Source organism: Lampetra planeri, chromosome 1, assembly GCF_965212315.1.
Source record: "Lampetra planeri chromosome 1, kcLamPlan1.2.h2, whole genome shotgun sequence".
NCBI lineage: Eukaryota > Metazoa > Chordata > Hyperoartia > Petromyzontiformes > Petromyzontidae > Lampetra > Lampetra planeri.
The window spans coordinates 13975560-13984523 of NC_136107.1; the positions used below are offsets into that span (position 1 = coordinate 13975560).

The 8964-nt window shown below is 45.2% G+C and overlaps 1 long non-coding RNA gene across 1 annotated transcript; it reads right to left on the reverse strand.

Moving 5' to 3' along the window:
• Window positions 1–5233: 5233 nt before the first annotated feature.
• LOC144722134 (uncharacterized) lies at window positions 5234–8404 on the reverse strand. Its single transcript, XR_013586048.1, has 3 exons — window positions 8294–8404; window positions 7284–7351; window positions 5234–6806 (listed from the first exon to the last, which is right to left on the reverse strand). It is a non-coding gene; the product is annotated as an uncharacterized LOC144722134 (long non-coding RNA).
• Window positions 8405–8964: the final 560 nt, after the last annotated feature.

Below are 8964 nucleotides of genomic sequence, written 5' to 3' on the forward strand. Positions count from 1 at the left end.
AGACAATTTTAACCGAGAAGATGGATTCTGGCTTAGCAATCATTGGAAGGACGTAATAAACCATTTCGATACACATTAGGGTGGGTAGAATAATACATAGTGTTATATTAAAATGTATAAGGTATAGGGTGGTTTACAGCAATACAGTATATAATTTAATGTTGAGTTTATCTATGGCAGTATATAGTACGGTATATGCTCGTGTGATGTAAGAGAATAAAGTTTAGATGGAAGCATATTATATAATTTTTACGACGTAGAATTGTAATGTATTACTTGCTGTTAGTAACTCAGCTTATTGTAGAGTATAGTAAGTATACTGATGGTGCTATGCAGTTTATACTTTAGTTTTTTATGTAGTTTATACTTTAGTTTTCTACGTGGTTGTTTAGTAACTGCAGCTACATATCATTAACATTCCTTTCCTTTGTTAATGCTACTCCCTGCACCCCCCCCTTGGTGCTGCTGATCCTGCATAATGCATGGGCATAATATGACTTTGAAACCCCCCCGCCCACCTCCTACGCATTTCCCATGAATATGCTAAATTCCTCTTCATATGCACATTCTTTTTGTTAAGGCGCTCTTCCACCTCCAACCCAGCCTTTATAAGCTCCTAGCTTGGTAGTGTCTCATTCTTCACCTGAAGACGGCTGCTTGCGTTGTAGCCGGAACGTCGTGAAAATTATTTTATTTTATTATGTTTTATTTTTATTATTTTATTACTTCCCTTCTACGTGACTTTACCGAAAGAACCAAGAAGATAACACAACACGATCTACACTCGGGTCTCGAATGCCCATCTAACCACGCTACGGAAGAACTAGACACGGTTCGCTATCCCGGTCCGGACCACAAACGGGGTCCCAGACCGCGTGGCTAGAGGCTTCTTCTCCCCGACGTGGAGCTTCTTGACACCAGCACACGAAGAACCCCGAGCTCCTCACGGGGCCCCCGTTATATCCCCTCTGGGCTGAGGCTGGCTCTGCCCTTCGCCCCGCCCACCTTCCAAATCTCTCGAGCTCTTTCTCGAAGGCTCCCGAGAGCTCTTTTAGACCACGTGACCACCCAGCGGCCCCCATCCAACGGTGGCCCCCCTTCAATATGATCCGGTCACGTGACAGCAGGTCAAACAGCGTATCATGCCCCAACGTAACATTGGATGGCTGACACTCCCTCTCGCTCCCTCACAGGGAGCCCGCACCGCACATTGCTCGCGGTGCCTCCACGCTGACCAGCGCTCACCCAAGCCCCGCTAGGGCTGGTGGTACTACGCCCCGTAAGCGGGCCACACATAATGTCAGCACATTATCCGCCATTGCTTCGTAAGTCCGGCATCACACAGTGACAATTGCAGTCACTGCATCATGATACGTTAAATTATGGCCTATAGTCAGTTATTTATCATGTACATAGCCACTACGAGTCTCTTCCATTGCACAGTTGTCGAATGGAAAACATTAATGTCGATTGTCTCTTGGTAGCAGCAAGGTTGATCATTACCATTTCACTGAACAATGTGGAACATATTCTTGTCGATGCACAAATGTACCGTTTGTAAGAAAAACAATGCGAATTATTTTCCCAGGAAAGGCCCGCTGAGTATCAATACTTTTTTTGCAATAGGATCCTGCATTTGGAAACATCCATTAATGAGTGTTTGGCTTTCATTTGGGAGAAAACCAGTGCAATAGCTGCTTACGGTACACTCCTCAGACTATAGTGGGTCTCAAACAAAGAGAAATACCCCCCGATTAGCCTTCGCAGACAGTTAGGGCATGTGCTGTTAGCGAGCACCCATGAAGTACGGCACGGCACACAAGGGGATGAGTGACCAGCACCACAGCCGACCACCTTTGTCACCCCAATGGTGATGTTTACACAGCGCACCATGCACTCATTAAAGGCTGGATAGATCTCGGTGGGGGGGGGGGCAGAATGGGTTAAAATGTTCGTCACCAATGTGTGCTATGAGCAGGAATCGAACTCGGGTCGCCTGGAACGTAGTGCAGTGCATTAACTACTACAAGAAAGCTCCCCAAACTAACACATACACGGAACTGTTGCTATTGTACATATACACTCGGGTAGGGCACGGTTCAGAGGTACAGTGTGTAGCGTTACATTTTAATAACGATTCATCTCTAATATGAAAAAAACCCAAGTCGGCTTGTTCAAATGTCATCTATATTTATCACTTCCTCGCCTAACAAAGTAGGGCGCACGGTTCAGCCCCCACTCCTTGATTCCCCTACGAACGCGGTTTAAGTCAGTCACACTCCGAAGCCCTGCAATAATATTTTCAGGAATTCCACGCTTCACTTCCAAGAACAATATTTTTCGAAAAATTCAGAGCCTGACATTTTGGAAGGAATTCCTTTACCGCATCCACCAAAACCACCACCACCACCGCAGGCCAACCTTCTGAGCAATCCGCCCTAATTAAATTACGATCAAAAGAGCCGAGATTTTTCAGCGTTGAATCCAAGTCGAAACGATACCATCTTTTTATGTTTTAGATTTTTGTATTATATATAAACCGAATGTGGGTAACTCCACTGTTGCGAGGGTAAACATCAAAGCGAGTCATTGCACTCCCCTTGGATCTAGATGCCCAATTTAAATCCAAGTCTGGTCAACGGCTGAATTCATCGCACAGGGTGCGGAACAACTTGATTGGGCCGTCTCGGAAACTCGTTGTGGAAAAAGCAAATCTACAATTATTCCAGGTTTAAAAAATAAGTCTATAACAAATATATTTTTTTTTGCCGAAAACCCAAAACATTACTTCAACAGAAATGTGCGTATCAATATGCGATGTTTAATATTGACCGAATTAAACCTCGCAAAGAAATAAAGTGTTTACGTTTCACATTTTACGGGATGGTTAGGCAAAATTAAAATTGGTGACTTGTATAACTCAAAGTAACGTTACGTTATATTCTATTCACCAAAAGGCAACACAGTTGTCAATAACATTGTGGTCTTAAATTTATATAATTTGCGATGTTTTGGGCAATGGCCCTTCTTTATACCACATAGGCCATTGAGGTAGCAAATAATGTATTCACTAAAACTTGTTCTGAAGTGTAATGTTTTGATGGTCCCAGCCTGGTCACAAATATTTGCACACACAACAAAATATCATGACATTAAATTAGATTTTGCAATTAATTTGGCTACATTGCAGCTCTGAGAAATACATATCGGGTTGACTGTCATGCGACGAACATTACTCTCAATGGCAGTGGGTGGGAAAGTACCGCCCTCTACTCTGTGGACCAGAGATCACTTGAAGAGATCTCAGACGTATCTCTGTGAAATGCACTTCCGTAGACCGTTTCCTACCACCAAGGGGTTGCACGGCGCTGTCAGAGATATGAAAGGGTACTTCATCTCATGATGTGAAGGCGATAGTATGATCGGGATACAATTTATAAAATAAAAAAAAACGCACGTTACAGTTTAACACCCATCAGTGATGGAAAATGTTCTTGCACAGCCTGATCACTGCGTATAAGGGGCCGTCCATAAATGACGTCACGCACCTAGGGGGGGGGGAGGTCAGATTTTTGTGACGATGTGTGACGAGGGGGGGGGGGTTGAGAAATGTGACGTCACATCAAAATGCGCAACTTTAAATAAATATAGAATTGTTATAACACTAATTGTTATAACACTCCTACAACATCAGAGTTCATCGCCACATTAAATACGCACTACTATGACAATAGCTGAAAGTGATTTGAAGCATGTTTTATTTTCAAAATTGAATTATGGTTTTGGGGGAGGGCAGAGCTTTGTGACGTCATATTTGAGGGGGGGTCTGACTTTTTGTGACGCCGTGTGACGAGGGGGGGGGGTCAAAAATCTTCCAAAATCGCGTGACGTCATTTATGGACGGCCCATAAACAATAATTTAAAGCCCTCTGTCAATCTACTGCTGAATGAACGCCACGCCGTCTCATTTATGGAGATTGTTGAACTATACTTTACCATGCTGGCCAATGCAGGTTGGTGAAGGTTGGCAGGCTAAGAACAGATTGAAATGTCACTCACCACTTCTGTGAGTGGTGGCCGGTAATCAAACTCGAGTCGCCGCGTTCATAGAGGAGTGTGCTAAGCAGTGTGCCAAAATATAAATTAAAATTGCATAAACAGAATGGCATTTATCATTAAACACACACAATCCCATGCGATCTACTACGATCCAGAATAATCGATGCAATTCGATGACTCAATGTATCGCTTCACACCCTAATCATCTAACCAGGAGGCGGTGATATGGTAGCGCGCTTGCAGCTCGTTGTGGAGATACACTGTTCGAACCCGGTGGACGCCCTGGTTAATGTTACGGGAGTATTAACCATAGACGTGCGCAGACAACTTCACAGTGGACGTTAAAAGATCCCGCGATGTGTTCATCGTTTCCCCGTGATGATGTCCCCACCTGCTACCGCCCCCCCCCCCTCTATCAGATGGCTCAGCCGCGTTGGGATCGTTTCATGCGAAGGGTGTCGCCAGATTGAACAAGATATGCAACGGGCTGTAACGGGCTCGTGCATTCTTTCAATAAAAGCAAAAAAAATATCCCGCGACGTACCTCAAAAAACGAGGTCATGTGTGTCGGCGTCACGTCCCAAATAAAAAAAAATGACTTGAGGTGGAAAAAAAACCTTGTCCCCCTACTGTGAAACTACTCAGACTAGAATCGTCTGTAGACCATAGTTCCTTCGTTGGACGTCCAAAATAAACACCTCATTCAAGACACAAATATCGCACCTCCTGGCTTTGACATTCCTCGGAGATGCTGGTGGAACAAATAAACGCATCCGAACATTAACAGGCCATAGCCCAAATCTCCTTCATGAGTGGAAATTTAAAGACAATCCAAAGTGCAACTGTGCCATGCAAACCAAACTATGGACAATACAGTAACCATTGTAAGCTGTCCATCTTCAATGGAGCAGGAATAGCAAAACTACACAAACTCTATTCTGAAGCCCTCTCGTTGCTATCCAGCCTCGACATTTAGCTCTAGAACATATTGACATAATATGCAATAATAAAACAGCACCTTCATGACAACCTCGTGCTATAAGAATTGCACGAATCCCAAATGTACCCTCGTGAGTTGATCAGGATGAATTGATCAGGGGATTGTATCCGCTCGTTCTCCTTCAACTCTCTCCCACTCCCACCACGCTCCCACCCTCCCGCCTCTCTCCCACAGGACGTCCAAAATTCCACATCTGTTGTTCCCAATAAAGCTCCAACCACCACCACAAGGCACTGCCTCCCACAGGCACGGGTATATGTAAACTCTGCCAAATTGTTACTCCGTCATAACTACCGCAGTGACATTTACAAGCGTGTGTACATGCACTTGTACAACCCCCCCCAGTGTAAATTCACTACCGGATGAGGGAGGCCATCCCACATTATGGGGGTTGTTTGAACATACTTCACCACGCTGGTCAAAGAAAGATACGGGGAGGAAAGACGTTTGGACAGAGCAGAGTATCACAATGGATTTTTTTTCTACTGCTGACGTAACCCCGATGCAGCCTACAACGCATGTTTCTTTGTGCATGGTCAATGCGGCTTGGTGCCCGTCGTGGTCAAGGTGTCCCCTTCCCTCAACCAACCGGAGAGGGCGATACTTGTTCGGCAGGACTGCAACCAGGGCGGGGGGCTTTTTAGCGTCGCTTTGTCCTTCCATGTTTTGGGCAGCCCTTTGATAAATTGAGCCCATTGTCACGAGAGAAAGCCCCCTAATAGCAACACCACGAAAAAGGTAACGTTTCACTTGTACAGGTATTTAATGTGTATTAGAGTTATCGGACGGACGGACGAACAGAGCTAATGCATAAACACTTTCAACATTGGTTGGAAAAGCGTAAAAAAAAACCTCCACTCAGCACTTTGTTTAGTCTGACTGAAAGGCAAGAGACTAAAGCAACGATAGACGGGAGGACCAAACAGGGGAGAGAACTGTCACTCAGTTCGAGGACAGGGAATCAGCACTGGGGAGACAAATACAAGCTGCACTTCGTTCTGTCTCTGCACGTATAAATAAGAAATATGCTTTAAAACCCACCAAGATTCCTTTCCAGACAAACAGTATCAAGCAGCGTGTCTTTAAGCAAGCAAACTCTCGGCCAGTTTCAACACGATGGGTCTCATCAGCAGAGTCAGCCTTGATAAATCCTAGCTGCTGAGTTACCAGATGTTATCCGACAAACATCATCCAAACGATTAAGACAAGTAGTACAGGTTGTGACTTTTGGGGGATTATGGACTATGGTCAAGAATAATAACGGGAGTGCCAGCCAAGGAATGTAACTGCGTCCGACACGATCGTACAACGAGGAGATGGAGCGATAAAATCAGCTCGTGTGCAGGTGGCGCTGTGTTAAAATATATCAGCATCGTTGGCGGTGTCGTCGACAACTTGGCCGCGTTTGGGAGGCTTCATCCAGCAGTAGATTGACCATGGCTGACGACGATCGTCCAGCAATGAGAGGGGGCCTCTCACGACCCCCTCCCATCTCCTCTGCTCCGACATGCACGACAGGCGCGCTTTGGCCACGTATGGTGCGAAAGGTTAAACAGACAGCCTGTGTCGTTCGGTGCGTGGCTGTGTGTGGACGGCTAGCGGCTGGGGAGACAAAGGCGGCCGGGCGCGGGGTTGGCCAGCCTGGACGGCCTTCATTGGTGCTCACCAACAAGCACTTTGCCCCAGCAGTCTGTTGTGGGGTATAATACGAGGTTATCTTCATCTTGTCGTGTGTGTGCACGTTGTTCTGCAATGAAAGTGTGGTGGGGGAGCGCATGCGTGCAGGAGCGCTCAGTCAAATTGCACTGCGAGTCCTGCTTGGCCGAGTTTGATTCTCGGCCACGGCTATCATCAGTGGCGAGTTGATGTCTGAACCGGTGCCCACTTTCACAAACCCGCACCGACCAGCGCGAGAGAAGGTTATGGTCAGACGACCCTCGATCTGCCTTTAATCCAAGCAGCATTGGATGGACAAAGGGCATTACTGTACACTGTTATATGTACACTTCGGTTTACTATGACGGGGCGAGAGTTGTACTATCTGTCAACTCTGTACACGGCATGGCCCATACTGGCCTCTCTTAATTTGTAAAGCTCAATACAGTATACTGTACAGTTATTTGTTTTCCCTCAAACATATCCATTTACAGATACTCCACTGACATGATAGGGAGATGTCGTAGAGAAAGCGACGTTTATGTCGAAGCCTTTACGTGTCGCTCACCAAGTAAATCTTCGAACACTCGCCCCTCCGTAAGCATCGCTTTCACATTCCACCATTTAAGTTACCTGCTGAAAACACAGAGGGTCATCATAAATATATCGGTCTGCACTTCTCACGAAGGACAAATGTACGGCTGAACAGCATGAACGGACACGAGTTGCAAAGTTCATAGAATGTTTTTTTTAATGCGCCTCAAAGACAATTTCTTACGATGTTTTTTTGTTACGTCCTTAACAGATGACAGCTTCTGGAATGGATTACATGGAATGTGGACAACAAGTTGAGGAGCAGCTGTGAGTTTTACGATTAGCGGATCCCGAGGGATCCTCTATGTTTGTGTGTGTGGTGTTGCAGTGGTTATAGCGCACTGCGCTACACATCCAGAGACTCGAGTTCTGTCTCGGCCTCGCTGTGCGTTGCGTTGCACCACTAACCGAGTAGTTAAACTCGCATTCAATAAACCTTCAGAGCCAGGGTGAACATCCGACTCCAACGTATTTAATGAATGAAACGAGGTAAAACTGATGGAACACAACACAAATACAGCATCCGTGAATACTTGCAATATAAATACAACGAACATTACAGCATCATAACATTGTCTTAGATAACATGAATCTCAACAATAGGTCCTGGATGGACCAGGCACCTACATTAGTACTGAATAGCTATACAAGAGAATAAGCTACTGTGCTAAATAAGGTCACTTTATGCAATCACCATACTGCAGCCTAAATGTACAGTGCTGCATATAACACCGAACTGTGGATGAGATACTTCCTCATCCTTGCTCTCAAGAATGCATTAAAGTTACATGGGCACAAGTCTGGCTTGACTTATCCAACTACAAATAACATTCACAATAATGCAAGTGGCAGGCTTCATTGTTAACTAGTCCCCATATTCATTACAACAATTTAACAGCATTATAAAGGCATTTACAGCATTATAACGGCAACCCCGACATTATAACAGCATTCCCAGTATGATAAGACCATAAACGAACTTACAGACACTGCTTATTAAAGTTCCGCAATGAACAGATGCACCCGTCTTCATTGAGACACTAATTGCGCCTCGTGAATTAGAGACCTTTAACTCGTCACTTCCTGGTCACGTGACTAAACTCAGCACCATCATATCAGGAAGTTTAAGTGTAAACACACACCCATATCTGGCGCGGGGCAGACCAAGTTCTATTCCCCCTCATAACCGACATCAGCACACCTTAATGTAAAAATATCCTATATTATCGATATTGGTCACGAAAGCCTACGTGTTGAATTGAGCTGCATACCTGTCAACCCCTTATCAGTTCCTACTTTCTTACACACCAATTCAGACCTTCATTATTCTGTGGTGGGAATTACACTCCCATGGCGAGGTTAGTCCAATAATATAGAACAACCAATATTCACTTCCACAACGCCATATTCATTTTATCAGTCTTGGCAAATGATGATGGGCAGTTGAAATCCTAAATTCGAGCCCAGCATCATCCATCAGTGCTCGACCTCTGACCCATCTGGTCACCTCTCTCACTCAGCAGGGGTTTTAGTAACCTACAGGCGGTCACATCATGAAGTGGTACGCCAGCTGATTAACACATTTCCCTTCCCCACAATTTAAATAAGGTAAAGGCGCCGCCCTGCAATTTCTCGCTCACGCCAGTGGGAGTGGA